General features: G+C 37.8%; 1 protein-coding gene across 13 annotated transcripts in view; it reads left to right on the top strand.

Annotated features, from left to right (window-relative positions):
* The window catches only part of BBX (BBX high mobility group box domain containing), a 299,144-nt gene that overhangs the window by 128,507 nt on the left and 156,605 nt on the right, over nucleotides 1–14,032 (top strand). For 3 of the 13 annotated variants that reach the window (XM_079766290.1, XM_079766291.1, XM_079766286.1), the window contains one exon: nucleotides 8,156–8,273. The exons of the other annotated variants lie outside the window; for them this stretch is intronic. The gene's annotated coding sequence lies outside the window, so the exon portion shown is untranslated. The remainder of the gene's footprint in view (nucleotides 1–8,155; nucleotides 8,274–14,032) is intronic. 13 annotated transcript variants of the gene reach the window in all.

The raw sequence follows: 14,032 nt of genomic DNA, 5'->3' as shown, positions 1-14,032 counted from the left end.
CAGATTACACATGTGAGTAAGATCATATGATACTTGTCTTTCCCTGACTGACTTATTTTACTCAGCATAATACTCTCCAAGTCCCTCCATGCTGTCTCAAAGGATAAGAGATTCTTCTTTTTTACTGCTGCATTGTATTCCGTGGTATAAATGTACCATAGCTTTTTCATCCACTCATCTAATGATGGGCACTTGGGCTGTTTCCAGATCTTAACTATTGTAAATTGTGCCGCTATGAACATAGGGGTGCATATATTCTTTCTGATTTGTGTTTCAGGTTTCTTAAGATATATTCTTTTAAAAAATATATATTTTATTGATTTTTTTACAGAGAGGAAGGGAGAGGGATAGAGAGTTAGAAACATCGATCAGCTGCCTCCTGCACACTCCCAACTGGGGATGTGCCCGCAACCAAGGTACATGCCCTTGACCAGAATCGAACTTGGGACCCTTCAGTCCGCAGGTAGACACTCTATCCACTGAGTCAAACCGGTCAGGGCATGATGTATTCTTAGAAGAGGGATCACTGGTTTAAATAGAAGTTACATATTTAATTTTTTGGTTTGCCACAGTAGCTGCATCAGTATGCATTCCCATCAGCAGTGTACTAATGTTCCCTTTTCTCTTCAGCACTTCTCATTTGTTGATTTATTGATAGTAGCCAGTCTGATAGGTGTGAGGTGATACCTCACTGTCATTTTAATTTGCATCTTTGATGATTAGTGTCTTTGAGCATCTGTATATATAAAAAGCCAGCCAGCAACCGGAACACAGTAATGACCAAAATGATCGGTTGCTATGACGCCCACTGCGGCCAGTGAACCAGCCTGATCAGGGGGTGGGGCCGGTGGCCAACTTCCCGAAGCCCCTTCCCCCTGCTGGCCCCACCCCAGATGGGCCCCCACCACCTCGATCAGCCCGTATCCTCTCCTCCCAGCCAACTCTGCCCCCAATCGGCCCCCTGACTCCAATCAGGGGTAGGGCTGGCTGACCAAATACCCATGGCCCCTGCCCCAGGCTGCTGGTCCCAAATTGCGCCCCCCCCCACCCCATTCAGGGCCAGGGCCAGCTGGCCCACCACCCACAGCCCCTCTCCATGGCCAGCCCCACCCCAATCAACCTCCACCACCTCGATTGGTCCACGGCCCCTCCCCTCAGCCAGCTCTGCCCCTGATCGGTTCTCCCACACCAGTTGGGGGTGGGGCTGGTTGGCCAACTTCCCACGGCTGGCCCACCGCCCACAGCCCCTGTCCACGGCTGGCCCTGACCCCAATCCGCCCCCCCACCCCAATCGAGGGTGGGGCCCGCTGACCGATAGCGCGCGGCCCCTCCCCCCAGCCAGCCAACCTCCCACCATCTCCTCCTCCTGACAGGCCTGGCCCCGATCCACCGATTAGGGCCGGGCCAACCGGACCCCACCTGTGCACGAATCCGTGCACTGGGCCTCTAGTTTTTTCATATGGTTCTTGGCCTTCTATATGTCCAGTTTGGAGAAGTGTCTATCTAGATGTATCATTGCCAAATATGTTCTTCCATACAGTGGGCTCCCTTTTCCTTTGGTTGTTGGTTTCTTTTGCTATACAGAAACTTTTTATTTTGATGTAGTTCAATTTTTTAATTTTCTCCTTAGTTTCCTTTGCCCTAGGAGATGTATCTGTAAACATATTGCTATGAAAGATGTCTGAGATTTTGCTGCCTATGGCTTTTTTCTATGATTTTTATGGTTTCATGGCTTACATTTAACTTAAGTGTTATCCATTTTGAGTTTATTCTTGTGTGTGGTCTAAGTTGGTGGTCTAATTTCATTTTTTTTTTTTTGCATGTATCTGTCCCATTTACCCAACACCACTTATTGAAGACACTGTCTTGATTTCATTATGCTCTTTCCTCCTTTGTCAAATATTGAGTGTAATGGTGTGGGTCAATTTCTGATGTCTCTGTTCTGTTCCATTGATCTATATGCCTATTCCTGTGCCAGTCCCAGAATGTTTGGATTACAGTGGATTTGTAGTATAACTTGATATCTGGTATTGTGACCCCTCCAACTTTTTTTTTTTTCTTTCTGAAGATTGTTGCAGCTATTTGTGGCAATAAATTTTTTTTTTGTTCCATATATATTTTTAGAGTATTTGTTCTAGATCTGTGAAATATGCCATTGGTGTTTTAATAGGGATTGCATTGAATCTATAAATTGCTCTGGATAACATGGATATTTTAATGATGTTAATTCTACCAATCCTTGAACAAGGTATATTCTTCCACTTGTTTATATTTTCCTCTATCTCTTTTTTCACTCTCCTGTAGGTTTCTGAGTACAGGTCTTTTACCTCCTTGGTTGAGTTTATTCCTAAGTACCTTAATTTTTTTGTTGCTTTGTAAATGGGATTGTTTTTTCAGTTTCTCTTTCTGAGAATTCATCATTGGTGTATAAAAATACCAATGATTTCTGGGTGTTAATTTTGCCTCCTGCTACATTGCTGAACTCATTTATTAAATTTAGTAGTTTTGTTGGTGGAGTCTTTAGGGTTTTCTATGTACAATATCATGTCATCTCTGAATAATGGATGCCTTTTATATTCTTTTCTTATCTGATGGTTGTGCCTATGACTTCCAGTACTATCTATCTATCTATCTATCTATCTATCTATCTATCTATCTATCTATCTATAAGCCTAAGCGAATATTTGACCGTTCAACTGTTTGACTGGTAGCTATAATGCACACTGACCACCAGGGGGCAGACACTCAACACACAGGCATGGAAACATGGAATAGATTAATGAATCTCAGAGGGAAGGGAGAGAGTGGGAAGATTAACCAAAGATCTTATATGCATACTAGAGCCTCGGTGCACGCATTCCTGCACTGGTGTGGTCCCTTGGCCTGGCCTGCGGGTATCGGGCTTAAACCGGCAGTCTGACATTCTCCGAGGGGTCCCAGATTGCGAGAGGGTGCAGGCCAGGCCAAGGGACCCCACCAGTGCACGAATCCATGCACTGGGCCTCTAGTGTTGAATAAAAGTCGTGAAAGCTGACATTCTTGTCTTGTTCCTGTTCTTAGAGGAAATTGTTTTAGTCCAGAGAGTATGATTTGGTTGTAGGTTTGTCATATATGTCCTTGATTATGTTGAGGTATGATCCCTGTATTCCCAATTTGCTGAGAGTTTTTATCAAAAATGGGTGTTGATACTTGTTGAATGCTTTTTCTGCATATATTGATATGATCATGTGATTTCTGTCTTTCAATTTATTTATGTGATGTATAACATTTATTGATTTGCATATAATGTCATTTTCTCAGCCTTATATCCCCAGAATAATACCACTTGGTCATGGTGTATGATCTTCTAATGTAATGCTGGATCCGATTTGCTAGAATTTTGTTGAGGATTTTAGCGTCTATGTTCATCAGGGATATTGGCCTGTAATTCTCTTTCTTTGTAGTGTCTTTAACTAGTTTTGGAATTAGGATAATGCTGGCCTCATAAAAGGAGCTTGGAAGTGTTCCTTCCTCTGGATTTTTTGGAATAGGTTGAGGCCAGGGAAAAAATTATTACTCAGTTTTAAGGATTTCTTCATTGACGATTTTCTCAAACACTTGACACCTACTAACTTACTATTTAGCCTGTGTGTGTCTGTGTCTATGAGTATTTAGTGATTATAAATCTAGCTTTCACTGTTTCTCAAAGAATATAAATCATATAAATCCTGTCCTGTCACCTGAACCAAATTACTAATCTATAGAACTTGGCAATAGACTGAACTTGTGTTAGGGGTGAAGAAGGGATCAAAAGAAGAAAGAAAACAATGGGAGATGTTGAAAAAGAAGTCAAAGATAGGATTTACATTTAAATGTAGGTATTTAGATAACACTACATCCAGAAGTAGAGAAATAGTAATACATAAAAACTGATTTGTGGGAGGGGGAGATGAAGTTTGGGATGATTGGATTTGAAAAACAGAGAGTATCTTCATGTGATTATGTATATAATGTAGTAATAAATGTGGGGTGAGTTTGGAAGAGATTCAGGCTGTGAGTATAGGTATAGCTTGAGAGGTAGAACGGAAATTGTTTTTTAAAGAATAGTTTATTGATTTTTTTTTTTTTTTCAGAGAAAGGGAGAGAGAGAGAGAGAGAGAGAGAGAGAGAGAGAGAGAGAGAGAGAGAGATTCATGTGAGAGTGTAACATCAATCCAATGCCTTCTTCACCCCCTGACCAGAATTAAACCAGCAACCTTTTGGTGCACAAGACAATGCCCAACCAACTGAATCACATTGGTTCGGACTAAAGCTGAAATTTTGAAAATTGGTGAAAGTAGAAAATGTGGCTAAGAAAGAACTTTTGAAGACATCTACTTATTCTTTGACAATCAGATCTGTGGGTGGGAAAATCAAGGTAGTATAGGACCGAGGAAGATGGTGATAAGTTTTCAACAAAAATGTTGAAAAATTTAGACACATCTAAACGCCTAAAGAAAGTGTTTGTGTTACATGATCTTGGGGTCCTTTGGAGAAAGCAGTGTTTGTACAGTGGTCAAGGCAGAAGCCATGTTGTATAATGATTTCAATATTTCCCCTTTTACTGTCAAGTTTTTCATTTTCTCTTTAGCTGAAACTGTATGTTGAGCCCCTGTCTTCATGGAGTAATCTGCAATGATTTACAAATCTACTCCCTGGGAGCATGAAATTCATCTTCTTTAAGTGTAGCTTTAATATTCTTTTCATTAAATATGTAGTTGTAGACTGTTTAAAATAAAAACTTGTCCAGATGCTAATATCATTTTCTCAAATACCATTAGCAAACATACTTTCTAAATGCCTCAATTATTATGTATATTCTAATTGGCATTACAGAGGGATAATTAATGATTTCCCTGTCATTGCCAGTTCTTCTTTTATACTCAGTACAGTCAAACTTTAAATAGGCCTACTGCCTTAATAAAGATCCTTTAGAAAGTTCTTTGGAGCAGTAGGGTCCCCTGCATATGCAAATTCTAGGATAGAATCAGATACAATCAGATATGACCCATGTGCAGAGAATAATAGTTTTAAGAGTGAGTATATAAGACTCACTCTAAGTAGTAGTAATAATTATAATGATAGAACTTCAACTGTTATTTTTGCATTTTATGTGCTAATATCTCTGTGTCTGTGTGTTTGCATTTTTTCCTTAATCTTCACGGTGACCTTAATATGTAAGTATTATTATTCCCATTTTATACATGAAAGAACTGAGGCTAAAAACATTATAAATCATTTCAGCTTCTTGGCTAATTAAGAACAGATCCAAGATTCAAATCATCTCTTTTTGACTTTCAAAGATCATGTTTTCAACATATCCCATGCAATTTTATGATGTATTTGAAATTTGATCTTTAATACCCTTGATGGCAACTGCTCACTTGAGTTTGGAAGCTCGGTGCCTCATTACTTTCTTATCCTTTTCCTCTAACTAGGGAAGAATAGATTACTTTCTTTTGCTTAAACATGTTGCCATTTGTAATTGTTGATGGTCAGATGCTTTTTTGTATATTCAGTACTATATATATTTATATAAACTTCATGTCAACTCTATGAAAGGTAGATATATTTCCCCCTTATATATTATTATGCAACTTTCGAGCATAGCATTACATACTTACTTACTTACTCATTACCTAGATTCAACCATTAACATTTGCTATACTTTATTACATATCTATAATCCATCCATTGTCATTTCATTTTCTGATGCATTTGAAACTGAATTACAGACATTACTAAACTTGCTCTAAATATTTTAGCATGCATATTATTGACTGGAGTTCAATATTTGTATATTTAAGTTTTTATGTAAAATTTACACTTATAGTACACAATCTTAAACATATATTCTCTTGAGTTTTGATAAATGCGTACACCTGTATAACCTAAATACGTATCAAGATAATAAAACATGACTATTGGTAGGTATCTCCTTTTATTCCCCTTTGTAGATGAGGAAACTGAAGCACACAGAAGTTAACTAATCTGCCTAAGGCCACACTATTAGCAAGTGACAGAATCTGACATCAAACTCTGGCAATTTGGCTGCAGGGTTTGTGGTCCTCACTACACCACTATACTGCTTATGGATTGTCCTCACATGTTCGGGTATCCCTCCCTGTACATTTTTATTTTAACACAGTGTGTAGACACAGAAGTAATACAGTTAGGATTAGTGAGAGTAGAAATGCTGTTCTAGGCATTCATTGGTTCCTTGCAAGAGGTTTATGGCAAGAGAAACTCAGAAGGAAGTAAGTTCCCTTCATCGAAATAGTAGGGTGGATCTCTGTATAATAACTCTGCCTTAACTGGCATCCTTGATTAATGTTTCCACATATAAATTGACAGGTTCCTAATGACAATACTGAGGCTCAGAAAAATCCTACAGTGCCATTTGAACAATTAAGGGTAGCTGATGTACAGTATAATTTTTTATGAAGCATATTTTAGTCTATTAATAGAAAACTGTTCATCTATATATGGTATATATAGTACCCTGATACCTCAGTCTCCAAAATCATAGAATTAACCAATTTGGAATTTATAGTTAAGAAATTTGTAAAGTTTTTAACAAAGAAACTAAATGGAATTCTTTGGCATAAAATATAAATAAGGGTTTGAATACATTATATTAAATTTGATTTCTGGTTTGCAATACTTAGGTGAGTTTTTCCTATGAAAGGAAATTGTGTCTCTTTCCTGAATTGTACTCATACCACAAGCCAAATCTTAAAAGTTGACCAGTTCGCTCTGTTCACTATTCAAATAGGAAAAGTCAGCAATCATATATATATATTTTAAAACCTTAAGTTTTGCTCAAAAAGCAATTACAAAAATAAATCAAAGCATTTAGTTAGGAAATCCTAGCCTATCACTAGAGGGCAGAGCAGTACCATACTTTAGGCCTTATTTGAAAATTACTGGTTTAAACATTGCTGAACATGGGAAAATATATTGATGCACACTCGAATAGAAATTTCTTTGTATTATTGTCTTGTGTGAAATCCAGTAACATGCTTACACATATCAAGGAAGCTTTTCTGGCAGTTACATTGATTGCTTCCTTAAGGACATGCTTATTTAGACAATTTTAATTATTCCTTAAAAGAAAATATTAATGCTTACAAAGGGTGGTGCATTAAATAATTTCTACTCTATGTACTACCCTGAAATTGAATTGCAGTATAGACTTTAGGTGAGACTTTATGAAAGAACAAGTTTGAGACAAGTTTACTAGTATTTAAATCGATTTATTGAAATGTGAAGATGTTTTTATCTTTCAGCTGAAATTTGTTGAATCATTAAGACTTTAGAAAGTTGTAAAAGCAATGAACTAACTCTAGCTCCTTTTTTAATGTTAAAATTTTATCAAGTGGATGTTCAACTAATTTCATTTCTGTTTAAAAATTTCTATCATTCTAAGATACTTTTATTCTGACTCATTTTTTGATAAATTTTAAAAATAATTGAAGCCCTGAGGTAATAAAGTAGCCTAGTGAATAACCTGAGTATTTCAGTGTCCCCAAATAGAAAATTTCATCTTGACAGTGTAGTTTGAATTTTATTTCATAAAAACAGCTTGGATTTATATCTGATTCATTTCCAGTAGAGACCACATAGGATACCAGAACAAAGCACTGGGTTTTGGAATCAGAAGATTTGGGGCCCCAGTTATGTGCTTACTTGTGACCTTGGGCAAGTCACACAACCTCTCTGAAGTAAGAGTTGGGAAAATACTTTACTTACAGCTGGGTTGTTTTGAGGATTGTGTTTGTGCCTAGGTGTATGCATCTCCAAAGACAAGACCCTGTGAAGGTGACTTTTAATAAAGATACAAGCTGAGAAAAACCTTAGAAATAATTGAGAAATGGTTGATGATAGCATAAATTTAGAAACATGAGGGCACCTGTTACATGAGTAAATATACCAAAAATGTGGTTTCCAAACCCAAACCCCAGTTCAATTGCTGACTTTCTCCTTGTCTCTGAGTGTCTTTGGCTGCCTAATCTCTCTGTAACCCCCACTTTTTTGCCTCTTATTCTTTATTTTACCCTCTGTTTATTTCCATGTTCCTTCTCTCTGTGTTTCTCCTGACTGTCTTTGGTCTCTCTCTGTGTTTTTCTTGTCCCAGGCACCCCCAGGAAGACCCCAAGCCTCTAGCGGTACCTGGTATCATCTCCAGCATGTTTATAGATGTGGAGGATTCACTGGGATATTGACAAATACCAGAGGCGAACTGTACCACTGTAGTAAGTCAATAAGCCTTTATTAAGTGACTACTGTTGGTGGTGCTTTGGGAAAAAAGAAGTTAGGGTATAGCTCAGAAGTAAACTTGTAAACTCTTCTTAGTGATTCTTGCCAGATGGTCACACATACAAATGAAAACAACAAAATAAAAAGCTGACGAATAAGAAGAGAGATGAGGAAAGAGAGGGTGGGAGTAATTTCCTTGGGGCTTCCAAAGCCTTCTCACTTGCCTGAGTGAATTCCTGCATGGGGGGAGGGTAGTGAAGTGAGAGTGCTAAATTTCAGCCTGCCAACAGCTAACTTCTTAACCTTCCAGTCTTAGAGAAATTCAAGTTATGAAAAGTATAGCCAAGTTGAGACTTTCCATAAACATAATTAGTATCCTTTGCCAGCATTAAAATTTATGGAGTTTAAGGGTAAATTGTGATTGTGAAGTAATAAAGAGGTGTAGTATGAAATAAAATTAATACAAACTATTATAATTTATGGATACATTTTACATGCCACGATGAATTAAAATAGTGAATTGTAGTATAACAAGTTAGTTTTGTTTTTGTGATGGAAATTTATTTTTGCTGTTGTATTTTAGACAGTCCTACCTACAGTTGTACCATGGTTTTCAGAGTTGGATATGGTTTGAATCGCACCTCTGCTAGCTGTGTAAGATTGGGTATTCTACATAACAACACAATCTTAGTTTCCTCATATGAAAATATTTATCTTAGAGTTGTCGTGTGATTTAAAGAGATAATTTTATAAAGTCCTAAATGCATGCTGGGTACTTGTTACTTGCAGATAATTAAAAAGGACTTTTAAAATAGTTTGTTAGCCCTAACCGGTTTGGCTCAGTGGATAGAGTGTCGGCCTGCAGACTGAAGGGTCCCAGGTTCGGTTCCGGTCAAGGGCATGTACTTTGGTTGCGGGCATATCCCCAGTAGGGGGTGTGCAGGAGGCAGCTGATTGATGTTTCTCTCATCCATGTTTCTAACTCTCTCTCCCTCTTCCTTCCTCTCTGTAAAAAATCAATAAAATATATTAAAAAAATAGTTTGTTAAATGCAGGTGTTACTTCTGAGATCTTTTTAAAAATGGAAGTAAGCCTCATAGTATTTAAAAAATGCTATGTGTATACAGGGCATACTAATAACATGTGAATAAAATACAAAGAATAGCATTAACATGAATAATTGAATATTTACCACTAACTGTCTGGCCCAGATTTCAACAGATTGGGGCCCGGATTAGGCTGTTTGGCTGCTGCAATGTGTGTCATAGCCAGCGGTCATTCTGGTTGTTCCGCCATTCCGGTCACTGGGCTTTTATATGTATAGATTCCTTTATCATAGATTAATTTACCGTATTTTCCGGCATATGAGACGACTGGGCGTATAAGATTTTCCTGGGTTAAAAAGTCGTCTTATACGCTGGAAAATACGGTAGTCCAATATATCTAACCCATTATATCGAATCCCATCAATATAGTCCAATATACCGCATTTTCCGGTATATTAAATGACTTTTTAACCCAGGAAAATCATATGCCCAGTCGCCTTATACGCCGGAAAGTACGGTACCTTATAAGAATGGGTTTATTTCTAGGCTCTCTATTCTGTTCCATTATCTATGTATCTGTTTTGTGCCAGTACCATGTAGTTTTGATTAAAATAGCTATTTAGTGTTGTTTGAAATCAAAGACCAGATACCTCCAACTTTGTTCTTTTTCAAGATTGCCTTGGCTATTCATGATCTTTAGTGGTTCCACATAAATTTTAAGATTATTATTTCTAGTTCTGTGAAAAATGCCATTGATATTTTGATAGGGATTGCATTGAATCTGGAGATTGCTTTGGATAGTATGGACATTTTAATATTCTTTAAATCCATGAGCTTGGTATATCTTTTCATTTATTTATGCCTTGTTCACTTTCTTTCATCGATGTCTTATAATTTTCAGAGTACAGGTCTTTTCTCTCCTTGATTAAATTTATTTCTGGGTAGTTTATTATTTATTTGATGCAATTATAAATTGAATTGTTTTCTTAATTTCTTGTTCTGATAGTTTCTTATTAGTGTATAGAACCATAACAGATTTCTGAATATTAATTTTTATCTTGGAACTTTACTAAATTTATGTATTAGCTCTAATAGTTTTTGTGGAACCTTTTGATTTTCTCTGTATGTCATCTGCAAATCATTACAATTTTACTTTTTCCTTTCTAGTTTGGATATCTTTTATTTCTTTTTCTGATTGCTGTGGCTAGGACTTATAATGCTATGTTGAATAAGAGTGTCAAGAATGAGTATCTTGTTTCTGACCTTAGAGGAAAAGCTTTCAGCTTTTCACTAAAGAATATGATGCTAGCTGTGGGTTTATCATAAATGCCCTGTATTATGTTGTGGCATTTTTCTTCTAGACCCATTTTTTGAGAGATTTATCATAAATGGATGTTGAATTTTTGTCAAATGTTTTTTTGTGCATCTGTTGTGATGATCATGATTTTCATCATTTTGTTTATGTGGTGTATTTATCCCACTTGATAATGGAAAACTCGTTATCTTTTTAATATTGAATGATAACTTTGTTGGACAGAGTTCTTGACAGTAGGTTTTCCTTTCATCTACTTGAATTATTCTGCTATTCCCTATGGCCTTCAAATTTTCTGCTGTCATATACACTGAGTGGCCAGATTATTAATGATATCTGAACGCATAATAATCTGGCCACTCAGTGTGTATATATACTAGAGGCCCGGTGCATGAATTCGTGCATAGGTGGGGTCCGGCCAGCCTGGCCAGCGGGAGGGGACATGGGTGGTTGGCCGGCCTGCCTGTTGGTCGAACTCCTGGTCGAGGGGACAATTTGCATATTAGCCTTTTATTATATAGGATATACACTGGGTGGCTAGATTATTATGCGTTCAGAAATCATAATAATCTGGCCACTCAGTGTATGTACTGTTGGTCTGGGGAGGGAGGTCTCTTGCATGTAACTAGCTTGTTCTCTCTTTGCTTTTAAAATTATCTCCTTGTGTTTAACTTTTGGCATTTTAATTATGTGACTTGGTGTGGATCTCTTTGGGTTCATCTTGTTAGGGATTGTCTGTGCTTTCTGGACTTGGATATCTGTTTCCTTCAACAGTTTAGGGGATTTTTTAGCTGCTATTCATTCAAATATATTTTCTGTCCTTTTCTCTCTCTTCTTCTGGGATCGCTATGATTCAAGTATTGATACATGAGTTGTCTTGGAGATCCCTTAAACTATGTTCATTAAAAAAAAAAATCTTGTTTCTTTTTGCTGTTCTAAGTGGGTGATTTTCGCTACCTTGTGTTCTAGCTCCCTGAGGTATATTTATACATCATCTAATGTGATTTTGCTTTCCTCTAGTGTATTTTTCATTTCAGTTATTGTGTACCTCAGTTCTGATTGGTTCTGTTTTTCCTGTCTCTTTGTTTAAGTTCTCACTGAGTTTACCTATTCTTCTCTGGAGTTTATTGGGCATCTTTATAACCATTCTTTTGAAATTTTTATAAGGTACATTGTTTCATTTAGTTCTTTTTTTAATGGGGTTTGGCATTTTTTTCTTGTTCTTTCATTTGGAACATATTTCTCTTTTCTCATTTTGACTGTCTTTGTGTTTGTTTCTGTGAATTAGGTGAAACAGAAACCTCTCCCAGTCTTGAAGGAGTGGCCTGGTGTAGCTTTTTTTTTTACTGTGTATAAGGGGTATTTTTGTGTCTTTGTCAGGCCAGCTGAAGGTGGAGCTAGAGTGAGGTTGGGCTGCAGAAATATCCTAAGCAAGCCACCTTGGCAGGCCAGTTGAGGCTGGACCTGGAGCAGGTGCAGGCTGTGGGAAGCCAAGGGGCAAGCTGCCCAGGAACACCTGGACAGGCTAGTTGAAGCTGTAATTGGAGTAGGATGGGACCACAGGGACTCTGGGGAACTAGCCGCCAAGCTGGAGCTGTGGCCCAAGTGGGTGTTGTCTGTGGGAAGACTTAGGAAAAGGTTGAATGGGGGTGGGGACTATAGTCGGAATGGGTGTGGACTGTCCGGATTCCAAGGGACAAGCTCCCCATGCCTGGCGCTCTGGCTGGAGAGGGCACAGGCCACGGGAACTCCCATTGGCAACCTGCACACCCAGTATGGGCCTGGGTTCTGGGGTGCAGCTGGGTACCTGTGGACAATGGTTGGCTAGAATGTTTGGATCCTGTGCTCAAGGTGGAGGGTGAGCATAACAAATGGTGCTCTCCTGTTTCTTCAATACCGGAGTGAGTTCTGCAGTTCTCCTGTTTGGAAGATGCTCTAGGGTTTGAAAATGAGTTTCTTTATGTATATTCTAGATTCTTTCTAAGCCACTCACCCTCAGCCTCCCACTACCGTGCCCCTGGGCAGCAAGTCTGTGCACATAGGCCCTTCAGTGATCCCTCCCTACCACAGGTCCCTGCGTTGGGGGTAGTGTTCCCAAGGTAAGTGTCTTAGTCTCTCCTACCCTCTTACCCATTTCTATGTGATCTCTCTGGTTTGTTTTGCAGAAACTGTTTAGTCAGCCCTTATTTCTTCTTGAGGGGAATTGCTTCGTTTCTAAGTTTAGATTCAAAGTGATCCTGGGAGGAGATAAATTATTCCTACACCACCATCTTGGACCTAGGAAATCTCAACCTCATGTTTGGTAATCACCCTTGTTTATACCTGTAATTCATTTGTGATCACATTTGTATTTTACTGAATGAAAATACCACATTATTTACCTACTTTTTTTTTATGGCTTTTTAGGTTCTTTCCAGTTTTTGTGTTATTAGAAATAGAGCTGCAGAGGGAAAATTCTTGAGATTCCTGTACATGCCTCTTATGTTATTTCTCTAAGATAAATGTTCAGGACTAGAATTTCTGGGTCAAAGGATATGTCCAGACTCTACCTCCTCTTTATCTCCAATAGTTCCTTAAGATTACTACATTTTTGTTTAAAGAATTTTGTAAGTTGGCTATAACACCATGTTACCATCTTAACAATAACCATGATGGCCATTTTATTCTTGTTTTTTACTTTGTTTGCTTGTTTTAATTAGTTTTATTCTCAGCAGCAGCTGCTTTTATTTCTCTCTGTTTTCCAGTTGTCACTTGCACCTTTTCTCAAACCCATTTAAGTCTAGAGATACGGAAATGGCTAAGTATATTTGCTAGCTAAGTTTTTTCTCTGGAGAAAACCACATTATAATGTAATGTTATGTTAAATGATATTGTCAACTGTTCCTGACTTCTAAGACATTTTTGGCAGGAAAATGTGCATCTTTTACTGATTTCTTTTTTCCTTAAGTCAAATTGAGGAAGAGTGACCAACAGGCAACTGTTTTCGAGCTACAGTGACTTTGCCTGTGTTTTGTCCTGCATTGCAAAAGTTCCAGGACCTCGAGTAAATCATTCAACTTGTATTTGCCACCCACTCTTTTCCCACTTCTGTTCTTTACCCACTTCTGTTTTTATCAGTTATTCTTTTGGTATATGATTATACTTGTATGCCATTCCAATTTTCATATCACAGTTGTTCTTCCTAACTTTATAATCTATACTTGGTGATTTATAGTTTTAGTTGGTTGAACTTACTATTTTGCCTATTTTCAAACTTATTACCACTATCTGCCCCATTTATTTTCTGAGGTTTTCCAGGAAACTATACTAGGATCTAGCTTAGTATTTCGTACTTATTATTCAGTAGATGTTTATTTAATGAAGAAGGGACGATGAAAATGCAGTAAGCACTGAAATC

This window comes from Cnephaeus nilssonii (assembly GCF_951640355.1).
Source record: "Cnephaeus nilssonii genome assembly, chromosome: 3".
In the NCBI taxonomy this organism is placed as follows: Eukaryota; Metazoa; Chordata; class Mammalia; order Chiroptera; family Vespertilionidae; genus Cnephaeus; species Cnephaeus nilssonii.
This window is presented reverse-complemented; position numbering and strand designations above follow the sequence as displayed.